Source organism: Anguilla anguilla, chromosome 2 (assembly GCF_013347855.1).
Source record: "Anguilla anguilla isolate fAngAng1 chromosome 2, fAngAng1.pri, whole genome shotgun sequence".
Lineage (NCBI taxonomy): Eukaryota > Metazoa > Chordata > Actinopteri > Anguilliformes > Anguillidae > Anguilla > Anguilla anguilla.
Genome location: NC_049202.1, coordinates 14,529,832 through 14,549,305, shown reverse-complemented (window position 1 = coordinate 14,549,305; position 19,474 = coordinate 14,529,832). Strand labels below are relative to the sequence as shown.

The following is a 19,474-nucleotide window of genomic DNA, read 5'->3' as shown; positions in this document are numbered from 1 at the left end:
TAGGGGCCACGTCAGCTGCAAACAGACACAGACAGAAACCAGCAGACTTTTTCAAAAAGTAAATGGTATGGCACCGTTGCCTCAACACTTTGATACCAGACATTACACCAGATTATATGTATAATGTAAACCACGGCAATGTTTGAACTCAAAGGCAGAGCGTGAACAAGGTCTGTGCTGCGAAGATCTTAGCAGTTCCTGGCTGTTTCACACGCACACGCATACACGCACGCACGCACACACACGTACAGCATATGCATACATATACTAACATGTGTTGCAATACATTTAACTTCAGATTAACTATGTACGTGAGCTCCATAATGTTTGGGATGCAGTCTTTGACCCAAACATTACAGAGCTCACAGAATATTAATAAATAAATTAATAAATAATGTATATTTTATAGATTTGGATCTATATGTATATAATCAGCGTCCATTTTAGTATTTGTTTTATACAATGTACCACCCACTACTAATACATACATTTTCCATTTCACCCATGCCTACACGTGGACATTTTAAAGAAATGACTATAATTAACTGTTTCTGCATGGATTATATCCATCTCAATTGATGGATTAGAAGTCCTTACCTGTTGAGATTACTGCTGCCATTACATATGATTGCCAGTGAGTGATTTGACTGACTGTTGCTTAATGATCTTAGACACAGATAATTTCCCTGTGAACTACGGACATCCAAACAAATTCAAGTATATTTCATGTACTCTAAAATGTCTCATGTCCAGTCTTGCCAAAAAAAAAACACCTTACAGAGAAAACAATAAATTATCAGTTCTCAAAATCAAATGCCATGTCATTTTTAATAAGAGGAAAAGCAGCAGTAACCAAAAACCCTTGTTTTCATTCGGTCTTACAAAGATAAGGGTGTATTTATTGCAGGTTTCCACTGTTGAGCTGACCTAGACTTTATCAAAACTGAATAAAAACAATCCATCTGTTTTCCTCCAGAGGGTCCCCAGCCTCGGGTAATGGTGCATGTGAAATGAACACAGCTAAAGGAAATGTGTGAACAGAAATATGTCCCCTGGCTTCGTAGGAGCAGCAGCGTTTTGGTCATGAAAGAAATATCAAACCGGTGGCTTGAAATTATGCCCTTCAGAGGGATAACGGAAGGACTGATGAAGGTTTATTTCTGCAGGGTTTCCAAAACTTATTAAGTTTTCAAAGTCTGAACCCCTTGAGAACCTGTGAGGTCACTCTAAATACTGCAGTTCTAAAGGAATTTATGTGAAATATTCTTCACATTCTCTTCTTCGGCCAGTAAAATGTATAAATGCTTGAAAGGAAATTTAAAATACACTGATGCCTTATTACCACTGTATTGCGCATAATTACCATTTATGCATTTTGGTATGGGCAATGAATTGCATTACACATAAGTGTGCCCTGCATACCTCACAGAGCATTATAGCCTTTAAGTGCAGTTGGCAATGTACTTGTTTGTGCTCTATTTGGTTTTTAGAACAGAAACACATCACAGTACATCACATCACTGAGGTACTCGCCTCTTAAATTAGGCAACAGGGGCCACGGTAATTGACATAATTCAATTAGACACAAACAATGCTTCCAGCTGCCAAAAATGCGCATTGATTGGGCAATCGAGTGTTTGCCAGGACGCCCTCTCTGCTGTGCACAGGCTGGTGCAGCCTGGTGGGTTGTACCAGTCCGCACGTGACCCGATTGGGTGCCCGGGTGTCCGCTTCATGCCCTCTGCCCACCACTGCGAACATCCAGAACCCTTTCTGTCACAAGCTGGCATGCCAGCAATCAATTATACCACTGCTCATCAGCATTCTTTCTCTACCTTTATTGTACATGCATGGCGGTATATAATTAATTAGCATATAAGTATAGCAGTGAGCAAGCCAAAATGGAGCATGTCTCATTATTGAAATATGGTTGACTCCAAATGTAGCATCTAGACATATGATCTGGAGACCTGTTAACCTGACATGAATTATTATGAATATATTGCACACTGACATTTATCCAAAAACCTTTTGAATAGACCATGGATATCAAATGTGATTACATGGAGGAGCAGACAAATCAAAAATACTTTGAGGTAATTTGGAGTAATTTTCTTAATTATTGAATTGTCCATTCACATGACATTTCACAGAATCAATGTCAGTAAAATACTTCTTGAGTGCAGGGTTTAAATACTATCTTCCATAGTGATTACTCATTAGGAAAAGAAGTGAAAATGTCAAATGGAATAACATTCGATCTTTTATTAAGAGTGGGGGTTGGAGAAAAATCCAGCCTCCAGAAATTGAATATCTCTTCTCTGAAATAGATATTTAGAAGCCAGTATACACTGAATATTCCCCAGTAACATCTGCATAATGGAAAGGCTCATTTGAGAAATTAATGAAAAGATCTTCTTCATCTTCATCTGAAGATTTAATTCTGCGCAATTTCTCAATTGTGCTCTTGATTATTTATTTTTCTTTTTAGGATTAAAAAAGCCATTTAAAGACATTCACCAAACAGATTGGACTGATTAAGGAAGCGGGGCAGGAATGCGGACCTGACAGATGATGTTGCTTCATCTGTATTCAGTACACCTCCCATGTGTGATGTTTATAAATGGAGAGCACTCATGCATGGGAGATTATCTGCAATTAGACATGCAGCATCATGAATATGCATTAGCTGAGGTGGAACCTATTAAAATCACTCTTTATCTCTGTGTACACCAGATTGCTTCCTGAGGCTGCTTTTTTTAAAATATCAAAAATGACTTCATAATTTAATATCAATTTTGTGTGTGTGTGTGTGTGTGTGTGTGTGTGCATGTGCGTGTGTTTGTATGTGTGCACGTGTGTGTGTGTGTGTGTGTGCTGGCATCCATCTTTTAACTGAAAATCTTCAGCACACATCACCTGACCTATTTGAGACGTTTATCAGAGACTTAGCACATGGCCATTTACCTCAGAGGCGCTTTTTAGTTGATTTGCATCTGATTCAATGCAATATTTAACCCTTACAAATGCTAGATGCAGATGCGAAATGCAAAGAGGCAACTCAGTGATACAATATTTATCCTCTGCGCCCCACCTAGGGTGTGTGCCACCAAGATGTTGGGGTAGAGTCAGTGGAAGCATGGACGGGTTAGGACTCATGCATCTGTACAGACCTAAGCCTCTTTATGTTGGAAAAATGCCACCAATGCTTTTTATCATTTTTGTAGAGCTTGAGGTTCATAAAATGATCAGGCACCATATGCGGAAAGAAATAACACAAAAGTTAACCAGTCAGAACAGTACTGCATGCATTATTTAGGTACCCAGCACAGCACAGTGACTCACTTAATTCTACTGCACTATTTAAACAGCAAACAGAGGAAAATGTGCTCTCCGCAACTACACAACCTGGAAAATATCTCTAGGAAAAATATCATGGCAACAGAACAGCATGTGCAGCTCAACACTGCACTCACTGCAGAAAGCAGGTCATCTGGACAGATGCCTACTGCTTTCCATTACACCACACGCATGAATAACATGTTCATATCACCCCATGTACCAAAGAAGCAGTGTTCATATCATGATATTCATGGGGGAGCATGTTCTTTTCATACGCCCAATGGATGCATGCTTGTACGTTAATATTACTCAATGTTAATTCATGCTTATATGTTAATATCACTCAATGTTATTATCAGTCTATATTAATTCATGCTTATTTGTTAATACCACTTTATATTTTTATCAGTCTATGTTACTACAGTATCACTCCAACAGAGTGGTGTATGTCCTCACTCTATGTTATTATCAGACTAAGTTTATAATTTGCGGTGGATTTTCTGTACAGTGTGTTATTCTCAACAGCAACAACCATCCTGCATCCTGCTACCTCTGAAATTAGTCTAAAATATGGTGTTAAATGACACGATTCGAGGAAGAGATAGACATCTTGCAAACTGTGGGGTCAACTGGTTTTCACTGTTACTCAGCACTTAAAGGTGCAGTAAGTGAGTTCGGAGAAACAAGCGATTGAGAACTAGATTTTGAAAAGAGTTCCACCCCTTCCTCCACATGCATATTCGCTGCACGTCATCTGAGTGCTGTAGAGAGGACAAGAGCATTGAACAGTGAAGTACGGGGAGTGAAGCACATTATGCCTAATTCACAGGTAGAAAATAAAAAAATGATATCATCATCATAATCATCATCATCAGTTTTTATTTACAGCTATGGGCTAACAACTGTCAATAAATGCAGACACTGGCATTTTTCCTGGTGAGACCCAGATGATGTTTTGGGCAAATTGCTGGTCAAATAAACATTACTAAATGCATCTGGAACTGGAGTGCACTAATATTTTTTGATAGGTAACTATAAACATAGCTAGCTAGCTAGCTACAGATAAGCTACAAGATAACACCTAACATGCAGAATATTTATAACAGAGGGCTAAAACCCTTGAAACCCTTCAAGTCCCTGAGCTCCTGCTGAAAAACCGCACTGATGTTCACTCTTCGTTCAATTCCTTTTTGGACATAATCTTTTCTTCGACAGTCTTTCTTTTCTTGCTTTTTTAAAAATCAGTATATACCATTGTATTCAAAGGTGGACTAGGATTTTGGGCAGATTTTTTCTCTGCCATGTTTTGTTTTCTATAGGTAACCAGCCAGCTATAGCACTATCTCTGTGGTATCTCTGCTCTGACAGCGCTGTGAATGCACAGCATGATTGACAGGCAGAGAGCTGTCCTGATTGGCCTCCTTGCAGAGAGCTGTTCTAATTGGTCGTTAAGATTCAGGCGTGGTAAAATTTAGAGTGGCTGAGAGCCTGAGGCAGTCAGAGAGACCTGATGTTCTTCTTAGAGCTTTTCATTTATGGATATCTGTCAGGATGTGAAGGAAATTTTACAAAATATGAACAAAAGTAATCTAAAAAAAACATACTGCATCTTTAATTGATCAATTAAATCAGCATTGGATTGTTGGCTGATTTAGAATCATTTTAACTGCCGGCAGTTGAGTTGTGGAATCTGGCAAATCTGAGGGAGTTTCATAGCAATAAGCTATGGGAATGATGAAGTTTGCATGCAATACTGGACATACACACCAGATTCAACACTTATTTGTAATATTGTTGCAATATCCAGCCAATTTCATAGCTTATACACAGCCCTATGCTAGTCTAATGTGTCCTGGGTATGTAGTTTAAGCTCTGTGGCTACAGCCTTCAGTGAAACAGTGACAAGAACGTATTGGAAAAGTAGGAGTGCGAGTTAGCCCTCAATTTAAAAAAAATATTTTGAGGAAAATTTGACACTGAAAGCACAGCACGGTCTTTTTTCCATTCCAGCGTTTTTATTCTCATCATCGCCATTATCGTCCTGCCAGGTTTTTGGAAGCAGGGAGTCACCCAGGTACTTTGTGTCCCAGTGAACACAAGCATTTCCACTGCTTGCTGTTTCATTTCATCTCATGAGTCCAAATTAAACCACCCTGTCACCCTACATTTCCATCAGCATGTCAGTACAGAACCTCCTGTTCCCACCGGTGTGTTCATGTGCACTTACTACCAGTCTAACACTCTCGATTTGCATCTCAAACAGTACTGCTGGTCTACAACATAGTGGAAATTAAAATCGAGCTCCTGAACCTTTAATGGAGAGAGGGAGTTTAGGTAAAGGGGTCACAATGAAAGGAAGGAGTGAATTATCATCCCGGAAACAAATGTGTGGTTTCTCAGTTTAACATTAGGACTAACCACCCCTTACATCTTGAAGCCTATACCTCTGTTTCCGGAATTGAACTACTGCTCATTTTTTCCTTTAAAATCAGAAACACACAGCACGTGTGAATAGTGTAAGATTGCGGAGACAATATTTCTGAGGATAGTGTTTTACCAGCTGAGATAGGGAAAGGTTTAAAAATCATCCCTTTGTACAGGCTGCCCACTCTCCTGTGTCCCTCTCCTGACCCCCTCCGCCACCCTGCCACCACCATTTTTTTAAATAAGCCTCAATAAAGAGTGAATAGCCAAAGTGTTCGACCGTGAAGCCTACTTTCTGTGCGTTGGGTGTTGGGTTGCTGAGAAAACCACCCCGATGTTCCACTGACATTCTGTGACAGAGGAGCATTGTGCGGGGGGAAAATAGCGGGCCCAGGGCAGACGGGACGGGTTCCTACCGCGAGCCAGCTGCTCAGCGCTCTCCAGAAACACGGGAGCCAGACGGGAGCAAGGAGACCGGGCCCGTGAACCGCGTCCTACTTTCCGCGCTCCGTACGCGGGCGCCGCTCACTCCGCGCTGGCTGGGTCCAGGGTGGCCCTGCACCCCGTCTCGGTTACCGTAGATGGGGGCGTCCAAATCTTGGCTTGGCAAAGCTGGTCCTCGGAGGACGACGCGGGGCGTGACGGAAGCTCCGTGTAACAAAACCGGGTGCTGTTAGAAGCAAGAAAAAAAACCATGCACATCCAAAATCTCAGACTGGTGTCTCCTGAGCAGTAGCCTGGAGAAGAAGGATGAGTCCATACACGCTGTGTTAACCCCCCCCCCCCCCACCCCGAGTGCAATTAATTTATCAGCACATCATATCAGTAGTGTAATTTCTGACTTCTCTGGCTCTTGAGAATAATGAGCCATAATGAGTTAAAATGTAATACTATTTCATTTTCATACATATACAGTAAATGGATGACGCCCAAACAAGGACAAGATAAATTATCCACAATTTCAAGAATATTACAAACTGAAATGGTTCAAATTAACGTGCAACATAATAGTAGGTCCCATAAATTTGGATGAGATGTTGGATGTCAGGTGTCCACATACTTTTGGCCATGTAGTGTAGCAGGAAACTGCAGTAGGAAATCCCCCATTGTAGAAAAGACCTCATGGCTGAAAGACAAAGGGAGAAACAGACTAGCACAGCGGGTCTGTGTGGACAGCTGTCTGAGCCAGCTGATATCCTGGGGGGAAAGAGAGAGACGCTTCTCAGATGCCCCAGGTGTGCGTGATGTGATGTCACACACACTTTTTCCACATAGATAAGAGTGGCAGCCCTTCCATTGGGTCTGATTCGAAAAAGAAAAAAAAAACGAAGCAAAAAAAGGTGCTGATTTATGCTTGCGGACTGTGCTAATCTCGGTCCCTGAGGGCATCACACCTGGAAAGTGAGGATGGAAAAGGCTATTGTACTAGAATATAATGAACGCAGTGGATGCTAATTGCTCCATGACTTTGACAGAAACAAATCCTGGTTTTCTAGATTAAAATTAGAAATAATTTTATTTCAGAATATATATTAAAATAATAAAAGTAAAGAAAAAATATAAATACCATTATTTATTTATTTATTTATTTATTTCTCTTTAGCTTGAAATTATTCTTGTTTTGGAACATTTCTGTTTCAAATTTATTAGAAAAATAGATATAAAAACGTATGGTTATGTGTAGTGTTCCATCTGTTTATTTTTTTTTCTTTGGTATCTGCCCATTTTCCACTTGCTTTTCAGTTCCTGCCTCCTTTGTCAGCTCCTCCCTCTTTCCTTTCATTTTCTGTTTGTCCTCACTCTGGGAAACGGACCACTGTTTGTCGAGGAGGTGAAGTCAATATTTTGGCAAAGGAACACAGAATAGCACCTGGGAGGGAATGGTCAGACATTGCTGTGTGAAAGCAACAGACTCAGTCAGTCTATTGGTGTCCAGGCTGGGCCCAGTCATCTCTTCAAAACCAGTGTGAAATCTGAAAATGTACAGTATATCCATCAGAGAGCATATACAATTGACTAGCACATGTATGCAAATCATTGGCACCACAAGCGAATGCAACTAAAAATGGTGCAACGTGAAATTGGCTGGAATGCATTAAAGGTCAAAGCCAGTAGGTCATATTTCTGAAGTAATTCCATCGACTCATGAACAACCATGGAATACCCCTCCCCTCCCCACTCAAATAAAACCATATGAATAATAATGCATTCATTCCACCAGGAATCATTTCCTTCATAAGAAAGCCCTTTCTTTTACATTCTAGATATTTGCCATCGAAAGGTTTGGTCAAGGGCTAGGATTACATGACTCTGGCTAAGCGTGGCAGCTTGTAAATTATCGGGTGAAATTTTTTCATGCGTCGAATTAAAACGTGTCCCTGCAGATTCATCGATTCGAGAGGCTGACCTGATAATCAGTGCATTTAAGTGCCATCCCGCCGCAACCATAACTCTTGCCCACAGTGTCGCTATACATAAATGTGTCAGTGCTTTGGGCTGCACTTCTGCACAAGAAGCACTTTGCATTCTTTATGCTGGCCTTGTGAATAAAAAGCCGCTCAGCAAAATCTTCCTGCAATTCTTTTCCCCCACAATGGTTTGATCCGACTCAGCAAATAGTGCATCCGGGTCAAAATATACATGTCCCACATCTGTTTTTGGCTTGTTTACATCCCGTCCCATTGAGCATATTGTGTCCTTAATTAGCTTGCCTGGTGCCTCTGACTTAAAAAGCATGAAGGTAAAGGACAATCCAGAGCTCAGTGCTGCATGCCACATGAGTGTAGTGCCTATACCCAAATAACAACAACTCTCTCCCTTTCAATTCAATTCCTGCAGTCCAAAATTCTAGTATAGACAATGAAAATGTTAGGAATTATAACTGAACTATTACAGGAAATGTTTGGCCTTAGAGTCATGTACAGTAAGTTAGTAAGGCTGCTTAGACCTGCCTGGGCTATAAAGCTTGTGTATATAGGCCTGACAGCAATGGATCACTACCCTGAGACTGATTACTCCTGGTTTCTCAGAGACAGTGGCATGTGCATTTACACTGCTACATGGTTTTCTAATACCTAATGCATCATCAACAGCAGGATAAACACTTCACTGCTGAAATTAGGTAAGCTACCCACTTCTTACCTTTGCACTTTTCCTGAGTTTTCTGCTAAAACTCATCTACACCACAGTAGCGAAGAGCGCCAAACAATCCAGCATTAATGATTAATTGCCTGTGAGCTCTTATTTGAAAAGACTGACTGACATCCCACTACGCTTTAGTTCTGTTTTTGTGTTCAGCGAGCAATCCCCCACACATTTATACCACACAAGGTACTGATTTTGCATTACATAATGGCAATTATTTCCATTTGATCTCTGACGGAACATCCATTGAGTGGGCATGTGTGTGAAATTGACTCTAATTATTCTTATTTGCATGGAAATGGGAATTGATTGCAACCAATCCTGGTGAAGTATGGAGCTGAATGCGTTCAGGCAAGTTCACAGCAATGTATTCTCTGTTTTTAGAATGTCAGCTCTCTTGAGGGAACAATCCATCCAAATTATCAATGGAAAACCTCACATATACACTTAATGTGAATGCCATGAAATATGCTCACCTTGTTTCAACCTCATGTAATTGAGTGCTTTTTGAAAACTATCTGCAAGGCGAGTCAAATCTACATTTTGCAAATGTTTGCAGTCAGCAGGGTCCCAGAGTGCTTTTTGAATAGACAATAAAAGACCCCATTATACATGAAACTCAGTCCTGAAGCTGGATGTGCCATTACTGAACAAACAGCATAAGGGAGTTTTCACTCCATTTGGGTTAGCAAGCAAACAGTGAAGCAGAAGTGGAAAAGAAAGTGAGATCCAATATAAGCTGAAAATTGCACAGCAATAAATAACTTTGCGCTGAACCTGCACAAATAATTAAAATGGTTGTCTCAATGTGTTCAATCTGTAAATTCATATGCATTATTGAATCTATTTTTAGAAAGACACAAAAATAATGAATGTAAAAAAACTGCAGCATTGCTTCATTTGGCGCAAATACCACTGTTGCTACCAAATGATTTGAAATTAACTATATACAGTAACAGTACATTCTGTATTAATGGAAGATTGTCTTAACTCATATTTTGCTCCTTGGCATTATAATGATAACAGACTGACTTTGGCTAATTTCCTCAACAAGTTCTGATCCAGATATGAAAAAGCACTCATCAGCAGCTTTGATTCATTTTGGAGTTAACATGCGTTAACATCCATTTTTCCATTGGGTAAAATAAATAAAAATAACTCCTGAGAGTCCCCAATCTAATTTATGTTGATATCTTCACCAGGTTTAAATGAACTGCATACACTGCTGTGTGCTTTTTTATATCATCAGTATTTTTTGTGTACAGCCTTTTGAAGTTCTTCATAAATGTTTTTTTTTGTCCCATTTCTTTTTGTGCCACATTTTATTCATTGACTTATCCTATCAATACAAGAAAGGTAACACCAAATTCTTTCATTAATTCTTTTTTGACATGATTCTTTCTCTTTACAAGGCAAGTATTATATACATGAACAAAACAAAGAAATAAATAAATAACATTGGCAGTCAGCTTTTAGCCATGCCAATCAGAATCATGAGGTGTAAGCTTTCACCTTTTTATTGGATCCTAATTATTCCATACTTCTAGTAAGGGGAATCGATAAAGCTTTCTGCAATGGCTGCATTGGGAAAAGACAAAAATATATTAATAGGTAGCACAGTCAGCCATCATTGTGAGAGATTCTATGCATAACATACAACTTTCCTAATAATCAAGTTAACTGACTTTGAGCACAAGGTCTTGTTTTCTATCAAGGCAATGTTTAGTTTACTCTTTCCACCACTAAGAACAAAGTATTGTATGTGGTCATCTATAAAAAAGCATCCAGTGGTTTACGCAGTCATGTTCTCTGTTCAGAAATATTCACTGCCACAGAAACTCAAGCACAAACTCATGTCTTTTCCATTCATTAAGCCACATGTGAAAAAAAAAACGCTAAACAACAAACCCAAGGACGTTGGACGCACTAAACTGTGTATCAGTCAGTCTTTCAACAATATGTGTTGGTACCAATGTGAGAAAGTCCTTCTGTTTCCAAGGAAACCACTCAGGGGCACCGACTCTACGCATGCGTGTGGAAAGCTTTCATTGTGAAGGTAACTCTATACACATTATCTGCCCATGAAAACTAGCCAGATAGCTGATTGAATGCCAAGATCCACTCGTTCTCTCTTGCACATTACAAGACAGCCTGACTAGCACCATGAAACTGAAAACAGATGTAAAGTGGGAGTCATATGCTATCAAACTGACCAACCAAGCCATGGAAATACCCTTTGTGGAGAATAGCTAGCACATTCAATCATGTACTTTCCCAGGATTTCTATTGAAAATTTGATTATCGACTTTCTCAAGAAATGAAATGAATCTCAGCACCCTAGTTTGGCAAATGATAATAACAAGGTCATGCACTGTATTTACCAGCACTCCGAGAAAACCCAGAGGCAACCTTGAAAAAGCTCATTTCTGCATCTACACTGCTCCTGTAGAAAGCGCGGAACAGATTCACACGTGCAGTGATATTTTTGTAATTGCACAAGCGGATAAACTTCTGCTTGACTGAAAATAAACTCTGTGAGTGGTAATGATGGCAGGGCCTATACAGAGCAGATGAAAGGCCAAACAGAGAAGAATCCATCCTTGAGGTGACTGTCACTTAAAGTACAATACGATGAGCAGCATGGTTCACATACATGCACTCACTCTCTTCTTATATTAAACATTCAGCCCCCATTCTAGGATAAGCATCAGCCCTTCTGTGAAGTTCCCATAATAGTGGAATTATCTGATTGGATGCTTAGATCACGTGACTACACAGGGAAATGTTTCCTTTGTTTAACCTTCACTGGAGCTGTTTTTGGTTGGAGATGGAAAAAGCATTGTGTGTGATGCTGCCAAAGGGGGGAGGGGATGGGAGAGAGAGAGAGTGAGAGAGAGAGAGAGAGATAGATACTGCATAAAAGCTTGATGTGCCATGATAGACTACAGAGAGCGCCTGTTCTTAGCTTTCCCAGGAGGCTGCTCTGACACCAATTCCTTGATAATGGGGCAGATCCTGTCTGGTTCCCTCCTCTGTTCCATTGGTGTTCCAATGGGACCATCTACCTCCTCTCTGACACATCACAAACAGCCATTATAGCCGTAACTGTGTCCAATACTGAAAGCAAGACCAGGGAAGATTACATTCTCCATATTTTATTTTTCTGTGTCTGGTCGCACATGTTCCATCTCGTCATTTTTTAAAATACAACACCGCAGTGACCCCAGGCCTATCTATTCACAAATGTTATTTATGCATATTGATTATCCCTGTAGAGGACATGGGATAACTGATCTTTGTTAATCACAGTGAAGATACTGGTCTACAAGAAATAGTTTCTCACCCATTACTTATTTTGATATAGGGATTATATTAATGCAGTGAAAGCAATAATAGTGTGTGTGTGTGTGTGTGTGTGTGTGTGTGTGTGTGTGTGCGTGTACGTGTGTGTTTACGACCTCTGTTGGTCCATCGCAACGTGATGGAGAGAAAGGTTAGTTTCTCAGGGATCTGTTAAATGCCTGTACAATATTAACCTCTGTGCATCTATTGACAAAAGTGAATATTTTTGCATTTATTATTCCTTTCAACATGACTAGAATCATTAAGGGATATATTTGGTCCTTTTTTATGTGGTTCAGTGGCAAATAACTGATGTTTATATTTAAAATTTACTTAATCCAGCTGTGGGTGGATGATAATTTAGATTTTTAAAAAAGAAAGGAAATGTTGGGTAAACTAATGGAAGGAAGGAAAAACTGGCGGAAAATTCCAGAAATAGGACGAGGACCTGGCAGGATTTTCCACCTTTAGGGCCAATATTGACTCTCCACCTTGGCAGAATCCCTGTCGGGATGAGAAGAAATTCACTCCTCAATGGAGCTTTGGGATCCCAAAGTCCTTGTCTGAGCATCTCAAATTTTCTTTCTTTTTTTGTAGGTGACAGTTCCCAGGGAAAACTGTCCCTGCTGGGGAAAAAGATGGTAGATTAGATCACTGGGGACGATTTAGTTCACAAACGGGAAGGCTCGAGGAACTAGAGATGTGTTGTGATCTGTATTATTAGTTGTAGCACTCAAACTTGTCTGATTTCAAGATTAAACCCTTATAGCCACAAGCGGAACAGAAATGTATGGTACGGATTATAAGAGTGAATGTGACATGACTGAATTACATTCCAAGCGGCAGTTTGACAAATTACATCCAGCTACTCTTTGATTTTGGCATTATGGGTTAGAGCCATAAAATATCCTTATCCAGATTAGAACTGACTGATACAATCAAATACCACTAAGAAAAAAAAAACAATCACATGATCTTTGTCTGGCTGCCAAGCCAACAGAGCACACTGAACACTGCTGCATTTTAAAAAGGGTTTAATACTCATACATCCTGCTGATAGAGAAAATAAATCTGCATAGAGAGACACAGAGAGAGAAATAGAGAGTGAGACAGAGAGAGAGAGAGAGCAAGAAAGAGAGAGAGAGAGAGATTTATTTGCCATGATACACTTTTAAACTATGTTGTGAGAGAAGGACCAATAATAATTCAATTGCAGCGATGAAACAATTACTTAAATTCTCAGTTTATATAAAGTTAAAATAGTATGTAATTGAAGTAATATAAAGTACTCCACTATAAAGATCAGACAAGTCATGTCAAATCTAATTCACATCAGTTGAATCACGGTAGCTACGAGAAAAGAAAACTATGATGTCACTTTGGGAAACAATGCAAAATGCTATACTATAAATAGCTGAATCATGTAACCCAGTATTTTTGGTGGGGTAATGTTTCCATGGATATTGCAACTGTGAAGGGGAAAGACCAAACCAGACCCCCTGTATCAGGCTGACTGTCTGTGAGCCATCTGGCTCATAAACCAGATACATGAGTCATAGAGCAAAAGACTCACATATCTGAACCATTTCTCAACAGTTATTAAATCCCATTCATCCCAAATGCAAGTCAAATAAGTAAATACTTTATTTGGCACTAGTGATATTTTAACATACTAATATAAAATGGATTTGAAGTCCTTAAGCATAATAAATATGACCATAAGTATCACAATCGTCAGAAATATTCAAATGCAACAGTCCTAGTTTAAATATGAGAACCATATAATAATATGGCTGGCACAAAATAAAACTATGAGGAACCCTGTAATACTGAATGGTTAAGTCAGTGAAATTTGTTGTATTTTTTAACCGTTTCACATTTACAAAATTGTAAAAATGTTAAGAAATTTTTATTTAAGAAATAAAGTGCTCTTTCTGTTGCATTTCAGTCACAGTGAATGCAGATAAAGTCTGTTCCATACTTAAATTGATTTATTACTCACATAATCGGGGCTGTATGTAAATTTGCGAGCGAGAAAAGGTTGAAAGAGATACACGCACGCGTGGGCAGACATATTTTACGATAACCTGAAATGGATCGCTCGCTGCTGAATGTCACAAAGGCAGGTTTACTGAGGCCGATCATTGATTTATTTTTTACTGGACTGCCTGTTTGCTGTCTGGATTAATTACCGCGCTTGTTCCTGCGGGTCCCTTATCAAGATGTGCTAGATTTCCTTTCCAGATAGAGGCCTTCCAGACAGCTTGGTGTTCCATGTGGCGGGAGGCATGCGGGCGCTCGGTAGCGCCAGTCGGCTCACGGTGGCAGGGACGCCAGCTTGCCAGTGAGCTTGTTATTTCGCCGATGACAGATCTGACAGATGTTAGGACAACCGGTCCGGCAAATTTTCTCCCTGACATCTTTGTATCATGAAAGGATGTGTCACACAACTCGTGGTTGTGTACTGCAGACTCATTGTTGCAAATTACATTTATTTATTCAGCAGAGGCTTTTATCCAAAGTGACGTACAAAAGTGCATTTCATGGTCATGGACAACTACAAAACACAGGTTCAATAAGGTACAATACTCATTTCGTACAGCTATTTCTAGCCAAGAACACAGTTCAGTTCACACAGTGAACACTATTCTGACCTAATGCCAAATGCCGTACAGCTTAAAATAAAACCATCTTTCCAATGTTTTGAAAACCAATCTTTGTTCATTCACAGATTTGGACATTGCATTCAGCAACAAGACACCATTCATCATGTGCTTCTCTACCAGCACTTTGCTAAATAGCCCTGTAAACAACAAGCATACCTCATACATGCTGTGCCACTCTTAGGAAAGCGATAACTGAAATAACACCTTTCAACACCTGTGACTTCTCTAGACTTTCTCCCTCATGCAGCATCAGTCATTACTGCTATCCCACCACTGACGGATGTAAACATTTCAAGTATGTGCTAAATGTGAAAACAGAAACTGTCTATAACCCAAACATGTTACAGTACAGACACTCAGTGAGGTTTTAATGTACCCGTAGCTGCTGAAAGCTGTTTCATACATTGCAGTCTCACTCCTTGTCACCCGGGGCAACAATTCTACAGCATTTTTAGAATTCCTTGATTGCCAGTTCTTTATTTGCCCAGAGAAGATGAGAAGGATAGTGAAGAAGTTAAAGAAAGAGATGAAGAAGGTCACAATGAAGATGAATTATTTCTCACCCTGCGTGGGTCTTGACTTGATTCTCTTATGTGACTGTATAGAAAAAATCCTTTGTTGGAGACACATATTAATAGAGTCATTTCAAGGCTGAAATACCAGCTTTTCTTTTGCCTATGTACAGAGCACTTTGCTTTAATTCATGCATATGCACACAGGGGTTGGACAATGTTCCAAAGGCTCTGTGCTCTGGTTTTTGCATTTTAATCCTCTGTTGACATTATCTCTCTTGGGTGTAATACATTTTGCAACTGGAAATAAATATAGCTACCTCCCAACTACAAAGAGAATCACTGACACACACACACGCAAACACACGCACATACACACATATCCATCTATTATCTATACCCGCTTATCCTGAGCAGGGTCACGGGGGGTGCTGGAGCCTATCCCAACCTGCATTGGGCGAGAGGCAGGAATACACCCTGGACAGGCTGCCAATCTTTGCAGGGCACATTCACTCACACACTCATACCTACGGGCAATTTAGAGTCTCCAATTAGCCTACCTGCATGTCTTTGGACTGTGGGAGGAAACTGCAGTACCTGGAGGAAACCCATGCGGACACGGGGAGAACATGCAAACTCGCGCACACACACACACACACACACACACACACACACACACACACACATATATATATATATATATACTGTTTCTCATCTTATATTTCCAGAAACACATCCTCCACAAAAAAATTCTGCCTTGTAATGCCTATGTGATTTTTTATAATGCCTATGTGCTTATTCATAATTTAACTTCATAAAATACATAAATAGGTTAATCAGTCCCCACCACTACCATAATGTAAATAACCAACTATCAAACAATCAATAGTAGTTGAGGTAAATCTTCTCCATTCTCTGTGAAGTGTTTTGAATTTGTGATATTAGAGACAATAGGCATGCAATCCTTTAAATGAATCAACTAAATTTAAATTGGATCAAATTAAATTTAACATATTACTTAACTAAGGATTTGTGACAGAGCATGTAACAGTGCTCACTGAAGATCAGTGGTGCGTTATGAGAAAACTTGAATGTGTAATATGATATATTATAGTGAGCTGTGTTCAAACTATGGAAACTTCTGGTCTGGTTCAGGTAAGAATACTAAAGCCCTTTATAATTTTGTTCAGCGAAATGAAATATGTACAGCATGTTTGTGTACAATTTAGCTTCAGAGGATGACAAGCAACAACAAAAACTCATTACTGAGGGCAAAAAGCAGAGAATTCACTAGAATCTACTAATCACAACCAAAATTAAACTTCAAGTTAAACTTTCACTGTCTTTAATAAAATGTGTTCATTAAGTTTAAAATCAACTGCTGAAAAAAAAAAGTATATATCCTTGATACCGGGGGTAGAACACAGCTTAAACACTGACCAGTAGTTGAACTGCCTTGTGTAACCCAAGGACAAGAGTAGGTGTGGGAGCTGACCTGAGATCAAGATAACTTTGATAACAGGGCTTGTGTGATAGAAGAACGTCACAGGATGGATACTTCAGGCCCAAACTGTTTACAGTAAGTATTTGACTTTTAGTGGTTATTTGATGAAGTGGTGTTATACTGTAGCACTACATTATCACATTCCGTCCATACCAAGGTGAAATGCAGCTCACATATAAATGTGGGGGATGAACAGACAGACACAAAACTATAACTGGAAGGACCAGAAGGATAATGTGGGATAATAAGCTTGCTCGGCATGACGGACTGAAACCTTTCACACCTTTGTAAGTAAGAGGCCAAATCTTGTACACTTGGTGTTTAATAGGGGACCAGTGACAAAGGACTCGAACTGGCTGTAAGTGATAATGATATCTTGATTCTTGGTGGAACATTTTTTACTAATTGGAGAAAGGAAGAAGTATAATCTCTCCCGCCAGGCAATGAGACAAAGCAAAGATTTCACATTCTTAGTACATTATTGAGCCTATTGCTAATATTATACTGGAATAGTAAACATTTATGTTCCTACTTATATGGTAATATTACCTATATAACATTTCAAAGGAGTAGCATGTTTAGAAAGAGAAGCAGATACCCAAGGACAGAACTTTATTGGACTCCATGTTTTAGCCCTGATAGATCATGTGTCTTCACAAGTAAATATTCCTTTGTTTTAATTTCATTAAGTGCAATGAGATGGAGATAAAAGGTTGATAAACTTGAAAACTATAGATGCTGAGGGTGATACCATTTTTCTTTAATGAAAGAAAGGCATAATTATTTGTATGTGTGGGTGGCATGAATAAGAAAAAATCCAAATAAATTGTCCATAGGGATGAGTGTGTGAGTGAATGGTGTGTGTGCTAGATTGGTGACCTGTCAAGGGTGTATTCCTGCCTCTTGCCCAATGCATGCTGGGATAGGCTCCAGGACCACCCATGACCCTGACCATGAATAAGCGGGTGTAGATAATGAATAGATAGATGTTCATTTGTGCATATAATAAACCCTCTAACCTGCCAGGGAAAAAAGGTTTTGGCTACAGTCACAGTTATAGCACAGCTTAGCTAAGAGAACCTAATTTTCACCTGAGACCATGATGTCACAGTTGATGTGACTGCTCATTGTTCCAAACTATGAGTCAGCAATAATTAACTTTTTTCTTCTTTTTGTTAGACAACTTCATCAAGACTATTTTGATGTAAAATATTACCTTAGCCTTTTGAACCAGAAACAAGTGTGAATCCATGGTTGTTTGATCTATTGTAGTCCTAAAATCAAAAAGGGATTCGATATAAACAGATTATGATGCAGTTGTGAAACCTCAGCCATCTAGGTTCATTTATTTATGGATCAGTAGCCACAGTTACTTTTATGAAATAACTGAACACAGTGCAGGTTGAAAACTAAATACATTTTCTTTACAGGAATGTTTATCCAAATAGCCATTTTTAATCTATCCAAATAGCAATTCTATCTGCATCACCAGCTTTAAACATCTCAAAAATCTAATAGAAGGAGTAAGAGAAGCCCTGGGGGCACATAGACACTCAGAAGTTTAAACCAATCCAAGATTTATCAGAACAAATAAAAAAATAAAAAAATCTACAGAATGTGTGCTAAATTGACGGCTAATCCAAAAAAGTAGGTTTTCTATCTGACATTTTTAACAGCATTCTAGATTTGACGTACAATCTTATTTCACACCTAGAAATTACAATACATGTAATCCTCACACCATGTCTTCTAATCAGGATGTCTGTATGAAAGGCCAACTCGTAAAGAATAAAACCTGCTATTATTAGCACTGTGATCAGGAGAGTCTCAATGGCAAACATAGTTGGCTGAGCTACACCAGATCAGTATGTCACAGAAGCTGGCATGTAGCTGTGTACTGAATTCTGAATTCTTCTTCACATTTGATTTTATCTACCAGTCTGAAAAATGACAATAGCATTGACATTGACAGTCAAATCCATCTGAGATGAGCACATAAACACTATCTTGCGGAAGCACATGCATAGCGTATGCTACTGCTACTACAACTACAATAATAATAATAATAATAATAATAATAAGTAATCTGTTTATTATTATTATTATTCTTGTTATTAGTGGTAGTAGTACTAGTACTACTAGTAGTAGTTGTATTAGTTGTAGTAGTAATAGGAGTACATTACATGTATTTGGCAGACGTACCAGTAGTAGTAGTATTACCACCACCTGCCACGCATGTTATCCGGTCCAATGATTTTTGTGATATGTCGCCTACCTAATGACAAAATTAAACATACTGTAGTACGAATAATCACAATTCGAATACTAGGATGATGGCAAAGTTGCAATCGTTCAAAGGCAAGTTTTTAAATTTTTTTTATTTTTACAAAGCCGGCATATATTCATTACCCATTGCTGTAGACACTCGGGTTTGAGATTGTAAGGGAGGACGTGGGCAAAGAGTGGGGTCCGGGGCGTGCAGCTGTCCAGTCGTTTTACCCCTCTTTATCCCCGCCCCCTCCCCCACAAGCTACCCCCCT

The 19,474-nt window shown here is 39.3% G+C and overlaps 1 protein-coding gene and 1 long non-coding RNA gene across 2 annotated transcripts in view; one reads left to right on the top strand and one right to left on the bottom strand.

Annotated features, from left to right (window-relative positions):
* Positions 1-19,474, top strand: part of LOC118221821 (carbohydrate sulfotransferase 15-like) — a 65,988-nt gene that overhangs the window by 4,445 nt on the left and 42,069 nt on the right. The gene's annotated exons all lie outside the window — the stretch shown is intronic.
* Positions 18,151-19,426, bottom strand: LOC118221822. The gene is made up of 3 exons (XR_004764184.1): positions 19,344-19,426; positions 19,137-19,209; positions 18,151-18,208 (listed from the first exon to the last, which is right to left on the bottom strand). It is a non-coding gene; the product is annotated as an uncharacterized LOC118221822 (long non-coding RNA).